Below are 13,024 nucleotides of genomic sequence, written 5' to 3'. Positions count from 1 at the left end.
CAAGCGGTAGACATCGACGCGCGCAAAACAGACCAGATTGACGTTTGTAAACAAGAACTAACATTCAGTCACGATCGTAACGGGCAAAAAAACAGTCCGCGAGCTCGGCTTGTTATGTTTACGTTTGGCCCAAGTATCTGGTCGCGAGTCAGACTCGCGATATTCGTGTTTGGGTCAAAATCTTCATCGCGAGTCTGACTCGCTAGAGTACGGGAAGGGGTTAACAATATACAGGCAGAATATATAGTCTTTGCCTTTGATATGCCAGTGTCAGATATCGATTGTTGCTTTTCGTTAAAATAAATATACCATTATTAGATGCTCTGTTTAACATGCCGATCCGTATCCTTATAATTTTTTTAGAATCTTCAACGCGTAATTCGCGTCAAACTTTGCCGTACGGAGAAACAACTCCGTACAAAATTCAACCGAACGTACGAGGTTAAATGCTTCGGATAATTCGACCTACGTAAAAGTAATTCTTCAACATTCATATTCTAGAGATTACATGCACGCAACGAATCTTTATCGCGACATGTCGCTGCTCTCATGCCCAATTAACATCCAATGAGTTGGTTTATGATAACGATGTAGAGCAGAGAGAAGCTGATTATTGATTATGCTTGTATAGCCTATAAAACCAGCTCAGGTCATTTTACGTGTTAAATGTACAATATGTGCGTGACGTTCTATCCGATTTTGCCGATAATATAAAATTTGTGAGATCTAATTTTCTTGTTGAAATGTATATTGAGTGGTTATTCTGTATCTATAATCTTCGTGAGTAAAATCGTATTTATATAAAATTGGAATATGCTCGTTTAAAAGTCTTATGGGTCTCGACTTTGAATAGGTTATGCATATTAACGAAGCATTACGTTTCTATTCATTATTGTACTTCATAATAGAAATTGTGTAGTTAATAAGTTAAATTTTGCAAAAATTCCCTATACAATGTTGCATTTTTGCAAATAAAAGCGTAAATTTATTATTTATCATTGTTATTTTGCCAAACGCTAATTACGAAGCAAAATACTGCAATTAAAAAAAAATGTAGCTTCGACAACTGACATTTAACTTTATACAGCCATTGGTGGAGGATGCATCGATACGTCAGTCACGTACTGGGTCCGATAAACGATCGAGACTAGACAAAATTTTCCTACATTCGCGTGGTTGTGGTTACGCTATCGGATTCATCGTTATGTTGGCCAAAATGGAAGCGATGGACGAGCCAGGAACTCCCAGAAGATAAAAAAGGATATCTCGTGGCTGCACGAAACGTGAGAAATGAAATGCGTAAACCGTATGGAACGAGAATCGAAATGTAATTGAGTTCTCCGACGAGAGGAGTTCATGAAACATATCAATGTTTAACAGGTGTAGGTGACAGTCGAAGAGGAATCAAGTTACACTCTTTAAAAATTGTATTTCAAGCGTCTATTTTGATGGATACGACGAATAACTGGGCAGAGTTATTATCAACGTTTCGTATTGAATGTTTTAAAGGTTCTGTAGAGCCATCCCTTGTTTTAAATATGCCTTGTATCGTGAATATCTGTGTCGTTTTATATCTTTAAATATCCTATAAATAAAAATGGATATATAAATAAATAGAAAACATTAATGCACTTATCGAGCTTTAAATTTACTAATTAGTATTCTGTAATGTTATAATAAATAAAATGTTATATCATGGGAGTTAATGCTATGTCATATATGTATAATATCGCTATCAGAGTATCACAGGTGCAGATAGCGACACGAAGAACGGCAATGAAAATCTGACAGATCGTTTCGTGAATATTACATAATGCGGCATGGAGTCACCGCATGAGGTATGCAGGTTTGCTATGCGGAAGCACTGCACGTGTGTTTCACTGAATTGCTCTAACAGCAAAAATTTGAACACTTAAATATCCCCGACATATCCTTATGAAAAAAATTTGACGTAGTTATACTATCTAAAGGGGTATATGTAACGATAGGTTAGCCTTTTCATAATAAGAATAAAATATAGTTTTGAAATAAGAATTTATTTAAATTATGATAAGTTTTGATTAAGAAAATTCGTTCAGCATTACACAACCAGGTTTATATTATAAATTAAAAGATGAGAAGATATACCCTTCTTAGAGCTTTATCATATAAACCCTATATCTATTCATAAATCCTACAGGACTAGCTATCCAAACGTTCTTGTTGCGATATCGATTCTGCCATCCTATAATTTTATGGTTATCCGCTTACATTCTGTATCATACCCGGCGATAGGTCTAACAACAACAACAAAATAAAGTATTGTATATACATTGCAGATAGACTGGGATTCTCACGTTTGGTACACGTCATGTTTCACGGGGTTAGTCGAAAAACTGTGGAATTAACTGAACCACAAATTTGTGAAAAATATTGAACGAAGCCGTGTGGCGGCATTAAAATCGTGCGAATCGTTTTCCAAATCCATACCGGCATGTAAAATTGGCTGATGGGCAACTGGAACGTAATCACTGAAAAAATAAAACGCGTGACAATATAGCATGGATACTTAATGAGGAATAATGTATTTAATTCCGTATACGATACAATTATAACGACATTTTAAAGAGTGCGCTGTCGGAAAAATACACGCAATGAAACTCATACTATTAACCCAGTGAATATGCGATTAAATACCTACTATTGAAATTACGATTTAATAATTTAATTATATTTTATCAAAGTAATTAATAAAAACATGTTCAATAAACTCTAGTTAATTTATGAATTAAGTAATATATTTATGTTGCTTCATATACGTATACTATATACAAAAAATATATTTTATAATAATAAACAATTTTTTGGAAGTAGAACTTCATATAAAATTACCTTTCCTAAAATGGTAGTTAGCTACATTTCTTTGCATAAAATAATTTTTGTTATCGTTAGCTTTGTCATCGAAAGAATAATTAATGCGCATACGTTTACGGAAAATATCGTTTATGCAGTTTCACTAATACCCTCCTAAATCGCATTGTGTGTGTTTCCGAACAATCCTGGAATTTTACGCGCGAAAATATTCCAGTTACTAAAAACTATCCGAGTATAAATAACTTTATAACAAAATGCGTTTTTAATTTCATTGGTAAATCAGGTAAACAAAATTCGCTAGACGTACGTAGACTTTCGTGACTAATATAATCGTCATTTAGCAATGACGATAATTTCTACCTACGTTTCAAACATTACAATTGAATATCCACCGAAGAGAGTACTTTGACTTTTCCTGTATTTTCCAGCGTTCCGTTTATAAGGATACAACTCAAAAGCGATATCGATTTGTCACGGTGTACAACTGATCGTACTTCCTAACCATTGGATTCGGAGCAAACTAACCTCTCGACGGAAGTCGAACTCTGTTAATTAATACATGCAGCGCACAGCTACCCGGCGTATTGGAGGCAACGAACCATAGCCGAGAATAAGAAGTGAATGAGAAAAAGCGTCGTTTGTCGTTAATGACGCTCATTATCGCATTTCCACCGGAGTTTTCATTATCACTGCTGAAGCATAGGGTGTAATCTCGTGACGATTAACAAGCGGCGTTTTGTGTTCTAGTGCCGTCTTAATAGGGTAAATGTGTGCCAAAAGTGACGCGAAATTGACTGAATATTTGTTACATGGAACAATACTTGCGTCTGTTTTGATAACTTTTTAGTACTACTAAAATCAATCAGATCAGGATCTTATTTTGAATTTAGTGGTATGTTAACATTTGAAATTACGTAGAAAATTGTGAAATACGTATACATTTCGTAAAAAGAGAAATTAAATCAATCCTACAAAAATTATTGCCATAATCGACCACACAAATCCGATAATGTAATTTTTGGTGACACAGTTCCGTAAGAATATAGAAGTTAATTTGGATGGTTATTTTAAGAGATGCAAGATTTTGTAGGACACTTAAAGAGTCTGAAAAAATAAGTAAGTACTTACTTACGTTGTAGTTTTATAGCGTATAATATTTTAATCTCCCGCACCGATTTCAATTGAAAAGTTGAGAAGATACCGCTCCACTTCAGCCAATCAGGAATCAGCTAGGAGAGCATTTAGCGGGACGAAACACCAGTTTCGTGTCGGAAAGCATAGTGCATCCATGTCATTTTGTTTTAAGTGGGTGATGTCATCTATGTACTCATTTTTCACCTTTCATAGATTCCTTTGCTTAATACACGTTTATTTAATAGTTCGCCAGAGAGTATTATATCGGAATTAAACAATTTCTCGAAATTATTTCGTTTGTGTTACGTGTGTTCGTACTCCTACTTGACTGCCCGAATCACCAATAGCTTACACTCTAACCTTTAACCGAGACACAATTTCAATATAGATAACACTTTATTTTAACACAAATGGTGGTTTCTTTTATACAAAACACTGATCGATTGTGAAGATCACATTATTTATAATGATCTCGCTTCTCTTCATAACCTTTTCCCTTTTGACCACATGTAGTGAACGTGTAGTGAAATACATATCCTTGAGTATAGTTTATGCATGCTCGACTTGCCGGCGAGTCTCCTCTGCCCCACTCCGCTACCCGAAATTCGCTGGGCAAACCGCGGTGCGGAGATGCATTCCAGTGTTGATGTTCAGAGCGATTAGCTGGTACATACATATGTATAATAATGAGCTTCGAACTTGTAATTTGACCTTAGTCATGGTTTAATTTTTATATAATGTGTTCTATCAATACATTTATTTTAATGTTTTCGTCTTCTATTGCGTAGATTATTGCTTGATTGCGAGGAAAACTTCGAGGAATTGGAGGAACGCCATGAAACTCAAAAGGACGCCATGATAGATGATGAATCCGATACCGTTTATGGATATTTGGTAACATTTAATTTATTTTAAAATAATGGAAAGCATATTTGAATAAGATATTGAAATACTTTTTACATTTTGCTACATATGTATGTCGCGAATTTCCAGTAATAATGCTGTTGGTCACTTTTTTCGATAATCACAGACACGTTCTGCGCATTGCATTTTTTTGGTATTGCGCAGCTGTGTTTAATCGACGAAGAAAGCACGCCATATTTTATTATTTCGAAGTACATGTCTCTCTGTACATCTCTAATGACGAGACATTCAGAGTAAAATTTTTACAAATCAATTACATTACGGAATATTCACAGGCATTTCCCGATATTAAGAAATATTTTACTATCCATAATAATATTTAAGTATATTAATTAAATAAAAAGATATTTAACTTGGTTTAGATGTCATTAAAGTCATTTCTAAGTTTTTATTTTTTATATCAGAATTCCAATTTCTATAGTAACTAGTCTTTATGAGAATTTCAGTTCTTCTTATTGTCAAGTTCGAAGAGCTTTATTTCTCATTGTCCTAAATTTTTTAAACAATCAACAGTATGATGTTAAGAACAAATTATAATATTTAACATGTTCTGTTAAAGTCTTTACTCCTCTTTCTTCGTTTGATCGACGTCAATCTTTTGTTATTTCTCACATTTTAAAGAATTAATATTGTCTTTATGGACAAATCGTAATATTCGATGCTTTGTTACAGATTTCTTCCAGTCTTCGTCTCTTGCAGTGGGATTTGGTGATTCCTATTTACTGACGGTCTTCATAATGACTTCTCCTGAACCACAACACATCGATGATAACGTTCTTGGCGTTTAATGGTGAGTCGCATGCATTTTTGTTCTTTTGGTCACTCAATCATGTCTCGTAGGATGGAAGGTCCGAATCGACACGGGTGGCTGGCTGTATTACATAGAATTTTTGGCGAGCATAGTGCACGTCCCGTTGTGATTGATCCCGAGTTCAATTTTATCCGTCCAAGGATATCAAATTTCACGTGCAAGAAAACACCTCGCGACAGGCAAATCTCGCTACTTCTTTGTTCTCAAAGAATATGTTTTGATGAAGGGATTGCCTGAGAATATTTCTATTAAATATTTCATTTGGAATCAATTATTATTCGTTCAATTTCATATTATTTGCATTGGATTTTATCCTCTTTTTCAATAGATACATTTATTGTTAACATTTTTACTTAAGTGTTTTTTACTCAAGAGTTTGTTTTAGTCATTAATTTATCAAATTATTTAAGTATATTATAAAGTAGTGTCATTAATTATGTTCTGCTGTGTCTGAAGTTGAATTAAACAGACGTTAATTTTTAATTTGATATTATTTCGGTGTGTAACTGTCGCGAATAATGGAAATAGCTTTTTGTTGATATACGAACAATAATTTTTATTGAATTCATTTTACCAATTAGTGTTGCAATACTCTGTTATTTTGTCGTTTTTCAGCTACGTATATAAAATCAGCCATGTAAAATAACCAAAATTCTTCATTAGTAATTAATTAACAGTACCAGTACATTAGTAATTACCATATGCATAATTAAGAGTGGTATTTAAGTAGATAAAGTAATGTGAAGTAGATAAACAGAGAATAAGTAGATATACATATAATTAAGTAGATAGTGCAATTCGTTGTGGTACATATTTCACTTTTTTTATTTTATCTATCAGTTGCTTTACATTTTCTTAACAATGAAATTATAAAATAATTATTGATACACAAAACAGTGTCTCATGTGGATCTATTAGTTAAGTTTATTTCTATGCTTAGTTTCCCGCGCAGGTTTTCCTTAAAGTTCCTTTTGTTGTTCATTTTGCATAATGATCAAAAGATTAGACGTTTTGTAAAGGGGAATTTATTTATAAATTGATATTATAAATGAATAACTTTTTACGCGTAAAGGGAAAGTAAATGGGACGTGGGTTAGGGTGAGTCTCCATGCGCAGCAACCTCCACACGGTAAGACCTGAATAATCGGTATTACACGTTTGATATATTTTAATTGCATCATACATTGGTAAATGCATTGTGTGATACAATTATAAATTAAATGACAAGTACCGTAAGTTGATTGAATTCTTCGTAACTTCATAGTAAGATTTCATTTTAATTCGAACCATAACTAATGCCGTGATTCTCTTCTATAAATCATTGAAAAATTCATTAGTTACCTGGCATGCGTTTATACTATACCTACTATTCATTTTAATAAAGAATTGGCGTTGCTTTTACGATAACACAGTACAATCGATACAAGTCTTTGGTTTCTTCGAACGAGTACAGACGTTCTATCCAGCGCTTTGTCGAATCAATTATTTTCGCGCAGGTTCGTGAACTCTGAATGGCGAGAATTCCTCCAAGAACCAGACCGCTTTGCCATGAATTATACCGTACAAGAAGTGGAAGGAAAAGAGAAAGAGGAGTGAAAAGGTGAGGGAGGGATCGGGCGATTCAAGCGGCCGCAATAAAAGCGCATGAAAATAGAATGTCCCAGACGGTTTCGCGAGAGTGAAGAGTTCCTGCGAAGTTCGCAGTAATAAACGGACGATACTCGCGGAAACTTTGATACCGCACGCGGTCGACTTGCTATGCGAACAACGTAACCGTCTGCGTCCATGGAATAAACGAGTAACGACGCAATAGGATCAACATAATCCGATTATCTCGACTTTGCCGATCGTATTTTCAGATAACGCTACGATATGAGTATCTGGAACGCTACTATAATCCGGACAACATCTGCATCCGCTTTCTTTCTACCGTTTCGACGCATAATATCCTTAACGAGAACGGACGAGAGATCCGACATCTCGTTCGCGTTATCATTGAACAAACGAGTGAAAGGAAATCCCGAATTCTCTCTCTCTCTTCTTTCCTCGAAGCGAGACGCGTTCATAGCCGTCATCCAAGAATGCTCCGAATGAACGAACATATTGGGTTGGCAACTAGTGATTGTCGATTTTATCAATACTACCTAATGACATATACCTACGTGCTTTCTTCTTCTCTTTCCTTTAGCGTTTTTCCTTTTCTTTATTTTCTTTCTTATACCTTCTCGGATTAAGTATAACTGCGACCGTCGTTTTGGTAAACGCGTTGTACGCGTGAAACTTTCGGGAATCTTTTCGACAGTACGCAAAATTAGAATACAAACGTCAGAATTTTTTCACAGGAAATGTTTTATCTCGTGCAAGTGAATATTTTCGCTTTTCTAATAAAGATTCCTTAACGATATTTTCCATTTGATATAAATATATGAATATTTTTTCATTAATTAAATAATATATGGCAACTCATTTACTACAACTTACTTGTAAAAACACGTCAATTCCGATCGTGGAACATCGATTAATTCACTAATACCAGATTAAAATGATCAAAGTTCTCTCATGCTAGTTACTGTAGAGAAATTCGGAAGGGGGACGCTGGTGGCACGAGACGCTACACGCTCCCTCTCCCTTTCTGCCCGCTTCTTTACGAGCATAACTCGCTCGCAGAAGAGGCGGACAGCCTCGTATTCTTACGGCCCGCTCAGCATCGCTTCTACGATCGCCGAGGGGGTCAATCTCTTGCCTATGACGAGACGCAGGGTGTGGCGGAGCAGCTCCCACGCCGGACAAAACTCCAGCGTGTGCTACGCCGTGTCCCTGCCCTCCCCGCAGTGGTGACAGATGTCCGTCGTCTCGTGTCCGATCTTCATCAGGTACTCGCTGAACACGTCGTGTTCCGTGAGCACCTGGGTCATCCTGTAGGACAGCGGGAGACCGCGGCGGCTCCTCCGTGCTTCCCAACTTGGGAGGACCGTCTCGACGCCTCGATGTTCGCCTCCCTCGTTGATCAATTGAGACCGCCACTGGTCCCACGCATCCTCCTCGGCGGTTCCCAGATCGTCTGGGGCCGCGTCCCTCCAGGGTCTATCTCATGTGAGAGTATCTCCGCTTGAGTACCAACGCTCGGAGCTCCCACGGAGGAGACGCGGCCAGAACAGTCGTCGACGCGTGGGACACCGTTCGGTATCCCCTGACGATTCTGATGGCGGTCACCCCGTGCAGCCTCCTTAGGAGCAGGATGCTGCGGCGACTCGCCATCAGATCGTCCGCCCATACCGGGGCACCGTACATCACTCGGCACCGAACGACGCCCTCGTATAGTCGGCGCATCGCGACCCCATCCCGCCGATGTTCGGCAGCAGGCCGCGCAAGGCGTTGGCCGCCGCCGACAACCTCGGGACCAGGGAGTCGAAGTGTGGCCCGAGAAGACACCAGCCTAGAAGAGTTTATTTCGCAGCTAAAATTTCAGCAAATAGACACAATATTTTAAAATTTCAGAACGTTTGCCTCCTTTAAAAAATTTGTAAAATGAGGATTTGTTTACAGGTTTCAATATTTAATCTGAAAACATACATAAAAGTTCCAAGATATTTAATACAAACATATTTTTCAGGCATCATAAAAGTATTTAAACTTAACTTCAGTGGGATCATATTTAATATAGATAATACTTATCATATGTTTAAGATCGCTATACTTATTTTTCTTTAAATATGTGTTTACAATAATTTCTTGTAATTTCTATATACATTTTCTGATGATTTCAAAAATCAACATGGTCATGGCGTATTTCATTACAATGCTAATGAAATTCCAAAGTGTTTTATAAAACACGTACAGTATGAACACAAAAGTTTTCTACAATAAATATTCGAATAAGTTAGCGTATGTAGCGTATGTTGTACATAGTAATATACGTAGTAACGGAGTCTTGTTGAGAGGATTATGGAGTTTGTTAAGAGAAATCGAGAGTGTTCGGTGAATCGTGGTTTAATGAAGTTAAATCCAACTCTGGTGCTTATAATAGTATTTTATGGGTACTGTTCTACAAATCTCGTTCTATAGTTAGAAATGCTGGGTACTTATAGGGAATCGAGATCTTCTGAGAGTAGAAATGCTATTTCGATTTCGGAGGTCATAGAAATTGTTAAAAGTTACGTATTAATGAAGGGGCAGGGGTTCTGTGTTATTACAATGGCGACGTCGTGATAGGTGCAGCAGTGTTTCGGACCTGTGTACTGAAAAATAGTATGTGGTAAATTTTCGACTTTATGTTCTCACACAACAAACTTGCGTAAAGTATACAGTAGAATTCTACGAAAAAACAACAAAACTTCGCAATATAACATACCCTTTCCGACTCAAATGAAGGTTGTCAACTATAAAATGATACAGTAATGACGAGGGTGCGCATTTTTATGGGAAATTTAAAAGTGCCAAAATGTGTAAAATACGCGTAATTTCCCACAAAATATTCAAAGTGAAGTAGATGTTATTTTCTTTAACAGACGAGATAAATCTGTGTGTAGGTAGCATTTCCTTAGCTATATCAATAAAAATATGAAACTACATAAAAATCCATAGTAATACCTAATATACTGAATTCCAAATCCTTGTTCCACGTGGCAATACGATCATATATTACAATAAGATGACGAAGTGTATAAATATGGAACAAAACAAATATGTTGTACGTGAGAAACGCGTACTCCAACAAGAGCTATGGTGCATATTGAGACGCGGAAATATGTTCCCTTGCTAAGCTTTTCTGCGGACGTTTGCTACGTGTAGCCAGCAATACTGCAAGTGAGCCGTAGCAACGATGCAAATTCCGGAAATAGTGGTGCAATATGATGAACGAACGTTGTACGTCTACTCGACGCCATTCTTGAGCCATGGTATTTATCTTAACGGTTCGATACGACAGCCACCGGTATATCAGAATAGTTTGACCGTACAATCAAAATTCCCAGAAACAAAGGAATCTGAATAAGTCACATGCAATCGGCCACGGCATGATTGCTCGACTCCAGAACAGTGGACAGTCTAAGTAATTTAGCAAATCTGCAATTCGATTGCTCGATGAAGGAATTTAATCGAGCGTATGGGAGAGTAAGCGTATAGATTGATCGAAGAACGTTAAAGTCTAATTTGAACGATTAAAATATTGATTTTTATACTATACTTTTTCATATATTTAATATTTAGGCATGTAGTTTAGAGATGTGGTAGAGATCGTATAATATTGTATAATATGTAACAACGCGTATAAAGTTCTTTACGATTTTTAAATGTCATGCTGCTTCTGTATATGTAAATTTTTTGATTTATTTTAAATTTTCTCATTGTCTCATTCTAGAAATTACGTATCTTATATAAGCATAATGACCAGTAGGTAATGGTCAAAATTAACGAAATATGGCTTAAGTGTCGAAGCATTGACATCATTAAGAGTTTTGCCATTCCGGTTATACCGAAGTGAAATGGTCGTTCAATTTCGATGAAATCGTATCGCATAGCATTTTAATTGATTTAACCCCACACGATTAATCTAGCTCCATTGAGAGAGTTTATATAAATCTATCTGCATGTCTCGCACGTCCATCGATGACCTAACAGAACGGTAAATTTTGAGGCGATGAATCGAATGATGGCTATAAAGATTATGAATAATATAGAAGATATAGAGAATGTGTATTCTATAGCACGCTAGAAGTAATCTTAGAAATTTTTGGATCGCATATTTAGTATAACAGTTATTATTTTGTTTGTTAAACAGCGACATAAATCTGCAAAGTTGTAAATGTTCTGCTATAAATCTCGTACTGGCTTAAAAGTCACGAGACGACGACCGATCACCCAACTAAGTTCCTATAATCAGCTAAATGTTGCAGAATGTAGAACTTTCTACGGAATTAATAATATATTTCGTAGATAATATCGTGTATGAAAGGAAAAATTTAATCGATCGAAAATAATAAATTAAAAATAAGGAAAGTAGCTGAGGTAGTCACGTTAAATAGTTCGTCTTATATAATATTAATCATTAATGCTGAAATTATACTTGATAATTTTTATGTTATTGAATAGCATATACAAATCGTTTAATTCTAGCGGAATTATTAGTCTAGAATTGTTACATGACACTGGTATTAGCCTATGAACGATACGTGTCCGCATGGCCCTCGTGACCCGTAGTTTAAGTTCAACAGTCGAGGTCAATGCCTTCGATGAAGGATAATTCCTAATCATTCATAAATAGACTGCGGATTTTTACGTATTCATAGGAAATCTGAAAGTGAAAAATTACACAGGATGCACATAATGTGAAAAAATATAAAAAATATCAAAAATATAGTGCCTCCAGTAATGCTGAATAGGTAAAACAACTTTTTGCAAAGATTCTACTCCCTTAATTATATTCTTAAAAATATGAATCTGCATAAAAATCCGCGGTCTACTCATAAATTTCACATGTCTGAACCTCGTTAGAATCACGTGCAGGATACAACAATATTTACCAGATACGTATACCATCAATCTTTTTAAACCACGTGATTTGGAACCATAATTATTTATGATATATATTTAGTATCTAAGGCCGAAGTCGAATACACTCGCAATAGTATGGTTTCTATTTATACGCAGTCTGCAAACAGAGTAATACGCAAATAGTGCCAAAAACACATGAAATACTGTTAAATCAAAGCAAAACAGATAAATGTTCAATCTGATCGAAATTGGTTGAAATTAAACGACTGTGGTAGCATTACGGATAGCAATTAAAATATCCCCTCCACAATTAAACATGTTTTACAATTGCTAGTAGTAACCGTAATAAAACCGAAAGCTGGTAGAAACAGTAATCGGCAAATAAAATGTCTAATTCGTTGAAACTGTCATTTGGAGTTACCACGTACACAGCGTATCTGTCTCGTAATGTTGTTGGTATGTATAACCGCGTACATTGATTCTACACGAAAGAACAGGCCGAGAATACAGAAATAAAATTTATTCAAACAAAGTGTTAGTTTTGAAAAAATTGATCTTAAATATTTTTCTCGTAAGTTATGATACATTTAGACTAACGTTCTAATTATGTTTTCACTTATTGCAGTGGATAATGGATAGCACGCGAACAAACAAAATATAACAAATTTGATTATTTCGTAATAAAAGAAATTTATTTTCCTGTAAGCGTATCGGTTATCAGACTTTTCCGTAAAATTTCATTAACGAGAGAACTGTGCTCGTGTGAACGAATGCAAATGCTAGGAAGAACGACGCATCAGGATTTCGGCA

The 13,024-nt window shown here is 35.9% G+C and overlaps 1 protein-coding gene and 1 long non-coding RNA gene across 2 annotated transcripts in view; one reads left to right on the top strand and one right to left on the bottom strand.

Annotated features, from left to right (window-relative positions):
* Positions 1–13,024, bottom strand: part of LOC117160516 (glutathione S-transferase 1-1-like) — a 157,410-nt gene that overhangs the window by 110,339 nt on the left and 34,047 nt on the right. The gene's annotated exons all lie outside the window — the stretch shown is intronic.
* On the top strand, positions 4,603–5,704 carry LOC143303628 (uncharacterized). The gene is made up of 3 exons (XR_013060134.1): positions 4,603–4,653; positions 4,776–4,881; positions 5,584–5,704. It is a non-coding gene; the product is annotated as an uncharacterized LOC143303628 (long non-coding RNA).

This window comes from Bombus vancouverensis, chromosome 15 (assembly GCF_051014615.1).
Source record: "Bombus vancouverensis nearcticus chromosome 15, iyBomVanc1_principal, whole genome shotgun sequence".
Taxonomy (NCBI): Eukaryota; Metazoa; Arthropoda; class Insecta; order Hymenoptera; family Apidae; genus Bombus; species Bombus vancouverensis.
The sequence above is the reverse complement of the archived record's forward strand: the minus strand, read 5'-3'. Positions and strand labels throughout refer to the sequence as shown.